This window comes from Carcharodon carcharias, chromosome 2, assembly GCF_017639515.1.
Source record: "Carcharodon carcharias isolate sCarCar2 chromosome 2, sCarCar2.pri, whole genome shotgun sequence".
Taxonomy (NCBI): domain Eukaryota; kingdom Metazoa; phylum Chordata; class Chondrichthyes; order Lamniformes; family Lamnidae; genus Carcharodon; species Carcharodon carcharias.
The window spans coordinates 114,601,957-114,615,896 of NC_054468.1; the positions used below are offsets into that span (position 1 = coordinate 114,601,957).

The 13,940-nt window shown below is 42.9% G+C and overlaps 1 protein-coding gene across 9 annotated transcripts in view; it reads left to right on the forward strand.

The window, feature by feature from the left end:
- Window positions 1-13,940, forward strand: part of LOC121292423 (1-phosphatidylinositol 4,5-bisphosphate phosphodiesterase beta-4) — a 451,886-nt gene that overhangs the window by 120,800 nt on the left and 317,146 nt on the right. For all 9 annotated transcript variants that reach the window (XM_041214297.1, XM_041214373.1, XM_041214305.1 and 6 more), the window contains one exon: window positions 11,163-11,229. The gene's annotated coding sequence lies outside the window, so the exon portion shown is untranslated. The remainder of the gene's footprint in view (window positions 1-11,162; window positions 11,230-13,940) is intronic.

Sequence of the window (13,940 nt, forward strand, 5' to 3'; positions counted from 1 at the left end):
CGTATTTTGATCATGCTTCAAGTCAAAGCCTTTATAATCTCTTCTAGCACTGACCTTAAGCTTGTACCTTCTTGTTATCAATTCTCCGACCGGTAGAAATGATTTAGTGCTCTTTGCCTTCTCCACCTGTTTTGGAATGATGAGCACTTCAATCAGATCTTCCCTTAACCTTCTTATAGTTTTCCAAGTCTTTTGGTGTAACTGTACCCCATCATCCGAGACGTCAGCCTTACTAATCTTGTTATATTTTCCCATGACTCCAATATCCTTTCCCTTATAGGGGTGTCCAAAAAAGTATGTAGGACTGCATTAATGGCCCACTCAATGTCTTGTACAGAATGATATTCACTGCTTGCTATTGTATTTAGTGCCATATATCTGTTTTTGACAGCTTGCCAATTTAAAAGAGAATAGCAAGGCAATGTTGAGCTCAAGAATCATTCTGCCCTTCATCTTAGTATCCAGGAAAATGTAGGGGACATCTGGTTAATATTTTGGGCTGGTGATCATATATTTATTTTGGCATGGATCCCATTAAAAAGTATTTGTATTCAGAATTCACCAGCACATTTGGTAGGTTTGAGAGGAAAGAGAGAGAGAGACCATTTGCTGCAGTAAGAGATTATCCTGATACCTGCATTTACTTTCTACTTAGAAATGTAATTCATCTGGGGGTTTGTTTCTGTGTTGATCTTTTGGCTTTGTGCCCACTTTGCAAAGCCCAATAGAAAACAGTTAAAATTGAGGCAAAACTGGCAACAGAAATTGGATATCTCTGTTGGCTCCCAGCTGACACTTAAAATTTGTAGCGAATACTTTTTTTTATTGCCTTTAACAAGCTTTTTAAGAGCAATTAAACATGTTTGTTTGACTACTGGTTCCACTGCTACAGCCCCCTGCTACATCCTACTGAAATGCATTAGTTGCTGTCTATTGAGTGTATTTAAGACCGAGATAGATAGGTTCTTGATTAGTAAGAGGATCAAAGATTACAGGGAGAATGGGGTTGAGAAACTTATCAGCCATGATTGAATGGCAGAGCAAACTCGATGGGCCGAATGGCGTAATTTCTGCTCCTGTGTCTTATGGTCTTATCCTTATGGGACAAACTTAATTTAAAACTGCTGGAATCGGTTCGACACCTGGTTTTACATATGGTCTGATTTTACACTCTTGAGGTCAACAGTGCCAAGCCATGCAGCTGTTCTAAGCATTTAGGCATTGAGCCGTGGGAGCAGAGATCCAGGCAACTAAACTTTCTTGAAGGGTTCATTGCATCATCAATTGCACAGGTTTGCCCGTTCAGGCTCCATTAAGGTAAGCTTAAGGAGGAGATGGTGGCATTGTGATAATGTCACTGGACTTGTAATCCAGAGGCCCAGGCCAAAGCTCTGGCGACATGGGTTCAAATCCCATCATGGCAGCTAGTGGAATTAAAATCAATTAGTAAAACCTGGAATATAAAGCTAGTCTCAGTAACAGTGATTGTGACAACTATCATTTGATTGATCTAAAAAACAAGCCTGGTTCACTAATGAAGTCAACAGTGCTAAGCCATGCAGCTGTTCTAAGCATTTAGGCATTGAGCCCTGGGAGCAGAGATCCAGGCGACTAAACTTCCTTGAGGGAAGGAAATCTGCCATCCTGCACGTGACTCCAGATGCACAGAAATGTGGTTGATTCTTAACTCCCCTCTGAGGTGGCCTAACAAGCCACTCAGTTCAAGGGCAATCTGGGATGGGCAACAAATGCTGGCCTTGGCCAGTGAAGCCTATATCCCATGAAGGAGTAAAAAAAAAAGCAACGTTCAACAAAAAAATGAAAATGATCTCTCTCAATGTTTAGGGTAATGTGTGATGCCACTGTGGGCACCCTCCATGTTATAATGTCAGGTATTGTTGTGGGAGCTGCCATAATTCCTGTATACTGTGACAATCCAACATCAGAGATCTGTTCCACAGAGCTGTCAGGCTAGATGCATAAGTTTTGGGTGTTTGGCTGCCCTCCTTTACCTTGGCTTATGGCACTATTTTGCCATAGCAGTCAATTGCGTGAGATCTGTGCCAAAAGCAAAGTGCATTGTGAGCAGAATTGAGAAATCTCGAGCAGTGACTTTGGAACATTGCTACGACTGCAGCCGATGTTAATTGCTGAGCAATCGAAATGCCAGAAGGAAACTTGTTCTTACTGATCATAACTTTTTTTTAATTTTGAAAACAAAGGGAAGATACAGATCCCAGAGGCATAGATTCCCAGTAATATTATTAGGATTTTAAAATTAAAAGATTTTTCAACAAGAAGAAAAATATACTTAAACACACAAGATTAAAATTACACAGTTAAAACAGCCTTACAAAATATTCCCCCCAAAGAACTACTTGGTCAGAACACACAAGGAAACTTAGCAACAGCTCCCTTATAGATTTTTAACCATAAAAATCCAGTAATATTACCCAAGGCAAAACCGCTGGCACTTTAGGAAAAGGTATACTGCATGACTTCTCATTCTCTTCCACTCTACTGTGCAAATTGTAGAAAGAAAGGTTCAGAAACAGACTGCTTTCTACAGACAACGACTTCTCTGGCTTGAAACTGGATGGCTGCTTCAGATTCACAATTTTTCTCAGCACAGAGCTGGTCTCAGGACATCTCCCCAACAGGGCCAACACAACTCAACTAAACATCTCCCGTAAATATATTTTTTCACTTTCATGCTAGACTCCATTGTCCTAAGCACCTGTTTGAACTCACCATTTCCAAAACATAAAAATGTTTCATGTCTTCCTATTGCCTCCATTTTGGGTCAAATAAAAATTGATAACCGTCTCTTGTTCACTTATGAAACCTTTGTGAGTTGTAGAAGTCCTTCATCACTTCTAAACTACCCTTTGAAATTTAGCAGCTGAAAAGTCAAGTCCTTACCTATCACCTAATGCAAAATTTAAAGCCCAACTATTTACTTGTAATTCCAACTTCACCATAGCCGCTCATGACAAATGCATGCATCTAACCTTTCATCTCTCAGTTCCCACAGACAAGCTGTCTTTACTAACATTCCCGCAGTTTAATTACACACACACACACACACACACACTCTCTCTCTCTCTCTCAGCCTTCTTTACAGAATACCATCATATTCCCCAAAATATTAGAAAAAACATCCATCTTCATATCATATAACAAAGAAGAGTTGGTGCAGAGCTTGACAGCTTTTACTTTGCATTCTGACACACCTACCAAAGCAAGAACAGATTTACATTCGTATAGAACCTTTCTTACCCTGTGTGTCCCAAATCGTTTCACAGCCAATGACCTGCTCTTGAAACGTAGTCACTGTGGTCATGTAAACAAACAAGGCAACCAATTTGTGCACAGATAAGCCTCACAAAAAAAGGAGATAAATAACCAGATACTCTGTTTAGTGATATTGGTTGAGGGATAAATGCTGACCAGTGCATCAAAAGAACGCTGTAGTTTTTCTTGAAATGGTGCCACAAGATTATTTAGTATCTAGACTGCTTCTTAACTTTTTACCCATAACAGATTTGAATATCCTCTATTCCAAGGAAGTCAAACAGGAAGGCTCTAATGCTATTGTCCCTAACGGAACATTGGCAGCATGATGCCACATAAATCATGCTGACTATCAGAAGACTGCCTATATCCATCCTTCACCGTGTACATTATGACTGAGTGAAATGTACTCCTGCTGACAAAGTGGGGTTCTCCTGCACCTAGAACTATGGGATGTTTGCATAATTAAGTGAGGGTGGCCAGTGACTGTTGTATGAATATGCCTGCCTCTTTACACCAGCCTCAAGTGGTACCAGGGTATCATTTTCAGCTGTTGAAGGGATCAGGGGAAACAATACGCTGTGGCATACCTGGTGTATTGAACTTGGGATCACATTGCTGTACAACAGAGACCTGCATGCTTCTGAAGACTGAATTCGACAACTGTTGCGTTAGGCATCATGACTGTTAATAGTATGTTAACTATATTGTTAAGGTACACAGGTGAAGGGCATTGTTTAACTAAGTACTTCAAGCACATATAAATAGGAGACAGCTGGGACATTGGGGGTGAGAGGGGAGCTATGAGATGGAACAAAGTCAATAACTGTTCTCTCAGTAAGGAAAAGCTCTGTGTCTCGGTTTTGACTTCACCAACTGGCTTGCCTTCAATTAACAATGACTATGTCAACCACAAGGATTACTTGTTTTTAATCACCTCCCCAACCTTTGGGAATTAACTCTTAGTGAGTTTTGCAGGCTGAAGCATTCTCTTTCTTATTAGGGCTTTTTTGCACCAATGGCCAATACCAGTTTCTGCCTATGTTCTTTGGCAACCAACTGAATAATAAGGCAACATGTTAGCATGAATAGAAGACTGGCTGGCTGACAGAAAACAGAGAATATGCATAAATGGATTTTTTTTCTGATTGGCAGGATGTGATGAGTGGAGTCCCGCAGGGGCCCTGTGCTGGGGCCTCAACTTTTTACTATTAATAACAATGACTTAGATGAGTGGAGTGAAGACATGGTAGCTAAATTTGCGGATGACACGAAAATAGGTAGGAAAGTATGTTGTGAAGAGCACATAAGGAGTTTGGGTGCAGATAGGTTGAATGAGTGAACAAAAATCTGGCAGGTGGAGTATAATGTAGGAAAATCTGAAATTGTTCACTTTGGCAGGAAGAATAAAGAAGCAGAGTATTACTCTGAATAGCTGCAGAATTCGGAGGTGCAGAGGGATTTAGGCGTTCTGGTGTATGAGTCCAAAAAGCCCATATGCAGGTACAGCAAGTAATTCAGAAGGCTAATGGAATGCTGTCCCTTATTACAAGGAGAATTGAACATAAAAGTAAGGATGTTGTGCTTCAGTTATACAGGACACTGTTGAGACCACACCTCGAATACTGGGTGCCGTTTTGGTCTCCTTATTTAAGAAAGGATGTAAATGCATTGGAAGCAGTTCAGAGGAAGTTTACTAGATTGATACCTGGAATGAACGGGCTGTCTTATGAGGTAAGGCTGCACAGTCTGGGCATGTTTCCACAGGAGTTTAGAAGACGGAGGGGTGCCTTGATTGAAGTATATAAGATTATAAATGGCCTCGACAAGGTGCATATGAAAAGGATGTTTCCTCTCGTGGGTGAGTTCAGAACTAGGGGGCACTGTTTTACAATTAGGGGTGGCCCTTTTAGGGCAGAGATGAGAATTTTTTTTCTCTGAGGTTTGTGCGACTGTGAAACTCACTGCCTGTGGTGGCGGGGTCATTGAATGTTTTTAAGGCGGAGTTAGATAGATTCTTGTTATGCAAGGGAATCGAAGGTTATCGGGGGGTAGATGGGAATGTGGAATTCGAAACAGATGAGCCATGATCTTATTGAATGACGGAGCAGGCTCGAGGGGGCGAATGGTCTACTCCTGCTCCTATTTCGTATGTTTAAATGTTCGTATGTGAGCATTCAGGCACATAGATTACATACTTTGCTTTAGATAACTATCCTGCAGCTTCTCAAAAGGATCCTTTGTGATGCTTACAATTTTGCATAATACTTAGCTGAATAAAGCCCTTATTTACCCTTCCAGTGTTGTTTTGCCTTGTTCTGTTTATGAATGAAATGACCAGTTTTGTGCTCATGATAAATATTTCCTTAGATTATAAATCTTATCTATTTATAAAATGCTCAACCCAATGCCTTTGAACTTCATTCATATTTTTGCCTTGGGCGTGACAGTTTAGTAAGCTGTGGCTTTGAAAACAGAACTCTTCTAGCCCTATTGTCAGAACAAAGGACTCTGCTGTAGGTTGCAGAGTACAGTTTCCATTGGAGTCTCTCGACGTGGTTTACTCATGGTTGAGTTTGTACTGCACTTCCCTTGCTGTGCTCTTCATTCCTAACGCTGTGTCAACACATCAGTGGTGATACACCATAGCAGGCACCTCCTAGGGAGCAGGTGCCTTCATGATCCAGCAAATCTCAGTGTGTCTTAATGGCAACTGCACAGCTGAGGGCTAGACATATTTGAGCTGTGGGATCATGAGCCCCCATGAACACAAGCTTCTGTGGCCTCCTCTTCTGTTCCTCCACTTCTTTCCAGCTGTCACCTCCCCTCCAGGAAAGGCTGCACGGGCCTCCGGCACCCGTCTGCTGAATGCTGATGCACTAAGTTCTATGCCCCACCCCATTCCCCCCCGCCCCCTCTGCCATGGCTTCCTGGCATATGATGAGCAATACATTGGGAATGCCAGATAGGCATGCCAACGAGATGGCCTTTCCTTGTAATGTGAGCTCTGCTCACTTGCACCCAGTTGCATGGATTGCTTGAATAAAACAAAAACCAGCAACCCTGTGCAGGGACTGCATTACCAGTCCCACGGTGTTACCGCTTATAATGAATAAAGTCTTGGTCACCATTATTGTTTATTCGTCCGACTGAAAACCTTGTGCCAGTGAGGCAGCATTTCATTCACAAGGACAGAGAGACACCCAGCCAGTGATGAGCTTTTTAGTGCTACTCTCTCTGAATCCTCCACTTTACTTAGTAGTTTCAGTGGCCTTGACTCTCCCATGCTGAGTGATTTCTTTCTTTCAGGCCATCGGAGAGCTCGTCCGGAATTAGGATCATGTTGGCAACTGATAATTATTTGCTCAATCAACAGCATTGCTGGCAGACACTCCAGAAGCGGGGGAATTTGTTCCAAATTCAAAGTGCGCATTAAAAATCAGATTCTACAGCTTTGGAGTCAACATAATGTTAGGATGATATTTTGGTGCATTATTGAGGGAATGATCCGCTGGGGAAGGGGAATGTGAAGAACAAACAGATGAATAAAGCAACAGCTCCTTAAGCAAATTGTGCAAATCCACTGTAAAAAGGTAGGAAGTTGGCTTTACAATAGAGCTAACTCAGAATAAAATGGTTTAGAGAGGAAAGTGCTGCAATAATTTGCATCTGAACCAAACGGCCAGTTATATGCAATATTTGCTGCAGAATTGCTCCACGATAGTCCAGAACCTGCTGTACATTCTCTGACATTTGCAGCAAACATGCTGCACTCTTAACTCAATTGTGGTTTTGCCATTTACTTCACTGCAGCAAGTTTACCGAATCAGTGGCCCGGACCTTCCGAGCAGCGACAATGATGGTCGGCTTGCCACGGCGCTCATATATTCCCCCAACTCGGCGCTGCAGCACATTTCCTCTGGGGTCTTCCGATCCTGGCTTTCACCAAAATGCGTAGCATCCCTCAGAAAACTCCACCGGAGCATGGTAGAGTTGGGGGAAGGCAGGAAATGCCCAATGTTATGGCAGTAGTTGCCATTGAGTAAGTTTAAAGGTCCAGCCTTTGAATGTTAGTGAATGGGTAAGTGGGCGAGGTAGGTCGGGCGGGTGAGTGAGTGAATTGGATAAGTGGGTATGTGAGTGAAGTGGTTAGGGTGGGTAGGTTGGGTTAGCGGATGAGTGGGTAGTTTCTTTGGGCTTTCGTCAGGTCAGGGCGTAGTTAGGCCGGGGGTTGGTCGGGTGGTCTGGCGTTGCAGGTGAGTGGTCGGTTTAGTCACATGGTGCAGGAGTATTCGGTGAGGGGTGTTGGTGGGGTAATCAGGTCGGGGGTTAGTTGGCTCCGTCGGTCACAGGGAAGTGGTGATTGGGCATTCGGTTGTGGAGTTACCCAGGTGTTAGACTAGGTTTTATTCTGTCTAACGTTTCCTGGGTGGCTATCCAGTAAGTGCCATGGAAATGTCAAATATCTCCGATGTTCACTTGGAGTTGGAGGCATTTTCGGAGGGTCGCAGGGAGCAGGGGAATTGTCCATCCGAAGTTTAAACTTCTCCCGTAGGTCTGTGTGTCAGGACTTCCACAGGGTCCCGACGTGCATCTGATGATTTGAAACCTGGAAGAACTGGCCCACTGCATAACGTTGGAATGACTAATGTGATGGATACTAAAAGATACAGGCCACATCGTGATACTAATGCTAAAAGTGTTCACCTACCATTTTACAAAAAGTTGCTGAGGATGCAAACTTTGCTCATTCTTACCAAACCACCACCTTATCGGTGTTTTATATTTATGGAAATGATCAAGCCAGTGATGAAGTGGTGGCGCTCGCTGCTGATCTCAAAGAAAGCTACTGACAAAGATCGAGAGATCTCTGTGGTGTGGATTTCCCCTTCCTGACATTGGCTTGAACCTGGCACCAAGTCAAGAGGATTTCCAGGCATCCAGCAATGGTGATGTTACCGAGCACAGTAAACAGCAAATCACAAGGGTTCTTGCGGACAGCGAACCAGGAAGTTAAAAGCACCTTCACTTCTTATATATTTTGCAGAGAATGAAATAAAGAGTGGGGCACAGGACATTAGAAGCTGAAATATCAGGAACAAACTTCAAAAACAGATATTCGTTACAACAGCTTTTTTTATATAGCGTTTTTAATATAATGAAGCATCCCACAGGATCATGATAAAACAAAGTACAAGACCTGCAAGGAAATGTTAGGTCAGATGAGCGAAAGCTTGGCCAAAGAGATAGGTTTTAAGGAGCCTCACAAAGGAGGAGAAAGAGAAGCAGAGGGGCTTAGGGAGGGAATTCCGGATTTTTAGGGCCTCAGCAGCTGAAGCCATGGCCCATCAACAGCGGAAAAATTAAAATCGGGGACGCACAAGAGACTAGAATTAGAGGAGCACAGATGCCTCGGAGAGCTGTGGGGCCGGAGGAGACTACAGAGGGACAAGGCCAAGGAGGGATTTGGCAAGAAGGATGAGAATTTTGAAGTTAAGTTGTTGCTTGACTGGGAACCAGTGTAGGTCATTGAGCACAAGGGTGATAGGGGAATGGTACTTGCTGTTAGTTAAAACACATGTTTCAGAGTTTTGGATGATCTTAACTTTATGGAGCTTAGAATGTAGGAGGCCAGCAAAAAAAAATTGTTGGAATAGAGGTGGCAAAGGCATGGATGAGGATAATAGTATATTAAATTCTATGGAATTTTTATCATAGTGGAAACATCTGACGTGACACAAATATAAAATTAGGTTTCCAAGGGCAGAGAGGTTGTTCAGAAGTAGCTACGACATTAAATTGCTGGTTACACCTCATTAACAAGGCGTAAGGTGTGGGGGTGGGGGTGAGTTTGACAGTGATGATATAGCAGGAAAGGGCTGTTTTGTGTGCTATTGATTTGATTTTGATTGAGTTAGATAGATTCTTGATTGACAAGGGAGTCAAGGGTTATTGGTGGGATGGGGTGGGGTGGTAGACAAGAAAGTGGAGTTGTGACCACAATCAGATCAGCCATGATCTTATTGAATGGTAGAGCAGGCTTGAAGGGCTGAATGACCTACTCCTGCTCCTAAGTCCTTTGTTTCTATGATTTCGAATTGATCGCCATCTGCAAGGACACTAACAGCGCACCTTGAGGAGAATTGAAATACTGATAGCAACCTCAACTTCTGCATTTCCACATTTAACTGTGCATGGGTGGACTCCATAAGTTGCTGCCACTTTCAGAGCAGTAATGATGTGCACATAGACAGCATCTTCACCATTACTACAACAAAACCCAGGCCAATGATATTCCATATATACTGAGTTCTGATTTTGACTATTAAATGTTATTAGGTTCTGCAAGGAGCGGGTTAGCTCAGTTGGCTGGATGGCTAGTGTGTGGTTCAGAATAATGTCAACAGCGTAGGTTTGATTCTCGTTCTGGCTGAGGTAGACTTGGGACCTGCCTTGGGACAAACCACTACGGACAAAAACTGCCAAGAAAATCAACTCAGGATGAAGCATCAGCAAACAATGAGCCAAGCACTTACCTTCAGGCAGAGCACATATGGAATGGAATTAGGTTCTGTATGTCTTATAACTGTTATTATTGATAGCGTAAAGTTTATTTGCATTTATTAATGCTGCAGACTACCTGCATTCTAATCTGAGTAATGATTGATGCAGTTAGGATGAGCAGCTGCCTGTGACCTGGGGGTGGATCAGCATTTTCTTGAGGCTGCAAAGTCAGGGGGCTTACAACGTGGGAATCAAGCAAGTTAACCTCTGTTATAAAGAAAATCAGGAATTGGGGAGAAAAGAATGATAGTTTTCGTGCAATGTTGTCACAAACCCAACTCCAAATAATCTTCATTAAAATTATTATGCAGAGGGTTCCAAAAAATACACAGTTAAGCAGAATTTAGATTTGCAGTGCACGTGAGTTGATTTTTGCTCGACTGCAGACTCACTCCATTTCCGAAATCCTCTTTGTTGAAATAAATGAAGTCCTAATGCACAAGCTCCCCAGTTGTATTAGCTTGTTTTATTTTTCGCTACACCTACAAATTATCACATTTTTTCTGAGCATAAAGATTATAGCTTTCTAATTATCCCAAGCTACAAATTGAAGTAAAATATGTTCAAGGCAAGGAACAGATCAAGAAAGCCCTCACTGGTACTGAGAATCTTGTAATACCACACCCCCACCACCAAAAGCCTGGCCAGAGGCAGGCTCAGATGGGGTCTTTAAAATTGGCTTGAGCTGCATTGCCTCCTTAAGAAATCTTTCAACATGTTTGCCCTGTTATTTAATTTTCAGGTGTATATCTTATAAGCGATTCAAAAAAGCTGAAAAATTAGCACAAAAACGTTTGAGTGATTTAAATAATTGGTTTTATAACTCTAGTTTGTGTATTGTATTGTATTGTGTGATTTGATTACAGAGCTTTCAGCTTGACTCTCTGCAGTTGATTAATAACTTTTTCTATCTATCTAGTAAATAAAGTTGCTTTTGTCTGGCGCTCAGGTTTAATTGATGTGAGCCGGGGTGTGTGGTTGAACAATGGCATTGGAGCCAATCACTGTTGTAAAGAAAGCAATAAAGAACTTGCTTTTATATAGCTTCTTTTACATCCTCAGGACGTTTCACAGTGCTTCGCAGCCAGTGAACTACTTTTGAAGTTGCTTCTAGTAACTGTTGTATTAAAATAAATTTAACTTATTGCTTGAGTGTCATATGCTGCTTTGGAAGTGTGATGCTACGGATGGCTGCCAGACACAAGATTTGTCATGACATACATGGTTTCTTATATATAACAAAATCCCTTACATGGGAGATAGTCAGCAAATATTTTATTTTTTTTATTTTTATTCTCTCACAGAAGAAAGCAACGGATGACGCATTTGACCAACTAGAACACGTTCATCCAGGCATACAGTCATTGTTTGGTAAGCAATTGTTTTTTTCTTAAACAGATTATCATAAGGGATAGCAGTTGCTAAGAAATACTGAAATTTGGAATTCCTCTTCAATGATGATGATGGATTCCCCTGTTGCTCCAAGGGATGGCCGTTCTGCAAAATAAAGACTGGCTTGTAGTCTGGGTTGATGTCATCTCGTGAGGTGAGGCCAAGTCTTGATTTGCTTAGCTGGTTGCAAATACTGCATATGAAGTCAGTGTGGGAGGCACAGATGGAGGTACTGGCGTTGTGCCGCACTCCTCCCTTGTCCTGAAGGCACTTGATTCTGTTCTTCCCAAATGTCGAAATTATTCGATGTCTGAGGCTTCTCAATTTGGGCCTGTAGTCCAAGGTTGTTTTTGTTCTAAGGTTAGCTTTCAGATTGGTCTTATATCTAAGTTTGGGATGTCCTGTGGTGCGGGTCTCTGTGCTCCGTTGACTGTAGAGCTTTGCCTTTGGAATGCGCGAATGCCCTATGCGAACCACAGGACCGACCTAGCAAAGGTGAGCTCTGATCTCTGATGAGCATGCTCTCGATGCCAGATATGCAGCACTCTGCAAGAATACAGGTGTTGGAGATTTGGGGGGGTGGGTGGGTGGTGGGTGGGGGGGGGCGGGGGGGGGTGGCGTGGTTGGTGGAGAGGGGTGGGATTCTGTCCTGCCACCTAATATTGCAAATGGATTTCAGACATGGAAGATGGGATGCTGCTTCTTGTTTCATGTGGTGCCAGTAGGTTGTTCAAGTTGTGCACCCATAACGAAATGATGTAAGAACCATGTGTGGTAGACTTTGATATTTGCTCTGAGACAAACTCCACGCTCTTTCCACGGTCCGTAAGTGAGCCTGCCAAACACTGAGCTTACTTTTGCCAGGCAATGGTTGACTTTGTCATCCACCATAATGTTATTTGAGAGGATGCTCACAGGATAGCAAAGCCTCTGTACTGAATGGAGGGGTGTGTTGTTGATAGTGACTGTGGGACCTTGGAGTACGTGGCCAGGGGCAGGCTGGTACAAGATCTCTGTCTACTTCAAACTTATTATCAGGCTAGAGTGTTCTGAGGCTAGAGCAAGGTGATTAACAAGCAGCTGAATGTCCTACAGAATATTTACTATGAGAGCGCAGTCATCTGCAAACAAGAGTTCACACAGTAGCTGTTCAGTAACCTTTGTGCAAGCCTTTGCAAGTTGGAGAGTTGCCGTCGATCCTGAATTGAATGTGTACTCCTGTGTCAAGACCTTTGAGTGTGTACTGGAACATGGCTGAGAAGTATAATGGTAAACAGAGCTGGAGCCAGTATGCTTGGTGCCATTGGTGACAGGTAAGGCATTCAGTGATGCACCACTTAGCATCAGGCAGGCTTTCGTGATATGCCCCTTGTCAATCACCTTATTGACTCTGTGTACCCAGAATCACAGTGTGGCTTCCATGCAGGACAGGGAACAGTGGACTTTGATCTTTGCAGCAGATCAAATTTAAGAGAAGTCCTGCAAACAGAATGAGAATCTCTATGATGTTTGTTTATCTTACCAAGGATTTTTACGCAGTAAACAGGGAAGGCCTGTGGAAGGTTCTGTACAAAAATGGCTTCCTTTTTAAACATATGTCCTTGATTTATGAAACATTGCTCTCCGTAACACTGCTATCACGGTATACCGCTGTCTGTAACACTGCTATCACTGTATACCACTGTCTGTAACACTGCTATCATTGCATATCGCTGTCTCTAACACTGCTATCACTGTATATCGCTGTCTGTAACACTGCTATCACTGTATACCGCTGTCTGTAACACTGCTATCACTGTACACCGCTGTCTGTAACACTGCTATCACTGTACACCGCTGTCTGTAACACTGCTATCACTGTACACCGCTGTCTGTAACACTGCTATCACTGTATACCGCTGTCTGTAACACTGCTATCACTGTATACCGCTGTCTGTAACACTGCTATCACTGTACACTGCTATCTCTAAAGCTGCTAGCACTGTACACTGCTGTCTGTGACACTGCTATTCTTGTACAATTCCCTCTGTAACACTGCTATCACTGCACATTGATCCCCGTAACATTCTCCTAGAATTGTACACTTCTTCCTCTAACATTATAATGAAGGGCCCTGTTACACTTATTACAGTGTTGAGGGGATTCGGTAGACGTAAGCTTTTTGCATAAGCCTTGGGGTCAGCATTGCAGAGTCTGGAAAACTACCCTACAATGAGCAGGAAATGTGCAGTACCCTCAACAGCTTTAAGGTGATTGCTAGAAGGATTAGAGGGGACATGTGTAAAAACTTCTTCACCCAGAGGGTGGTGGGCATCTGGAATTCACTAGCTAAATTGGTGGTTGAGGCTGAAACGCTCAACTCTTTTGAAAGGTACCTGGGCCTGCTCCTGAAGTGCTGTAACCTGCAAGGCTACGGACCAGGGGCTGGAAAGTGGGATTAAAAAAGGGCGGCTAGCTTCTATTTTCACCATTTATGGCTGGTGCAGATACAGTGGGCTGAATGGCCTCTTTCTGTGCTTCTTTCGATGGTTCTGACAGCATTGAGGTTACACAGTGCTGCTTCTGAGCCCCAGCTGTGGTCATGCACACTCTGCACAGTTTCACCTGGCAGTCCAACTAAAGAAGAGCCCAGATATGGAGTTAGTTATTTACTTATTTTGGTGACGGCTGGAAGAGGCCACGTGAGTCAT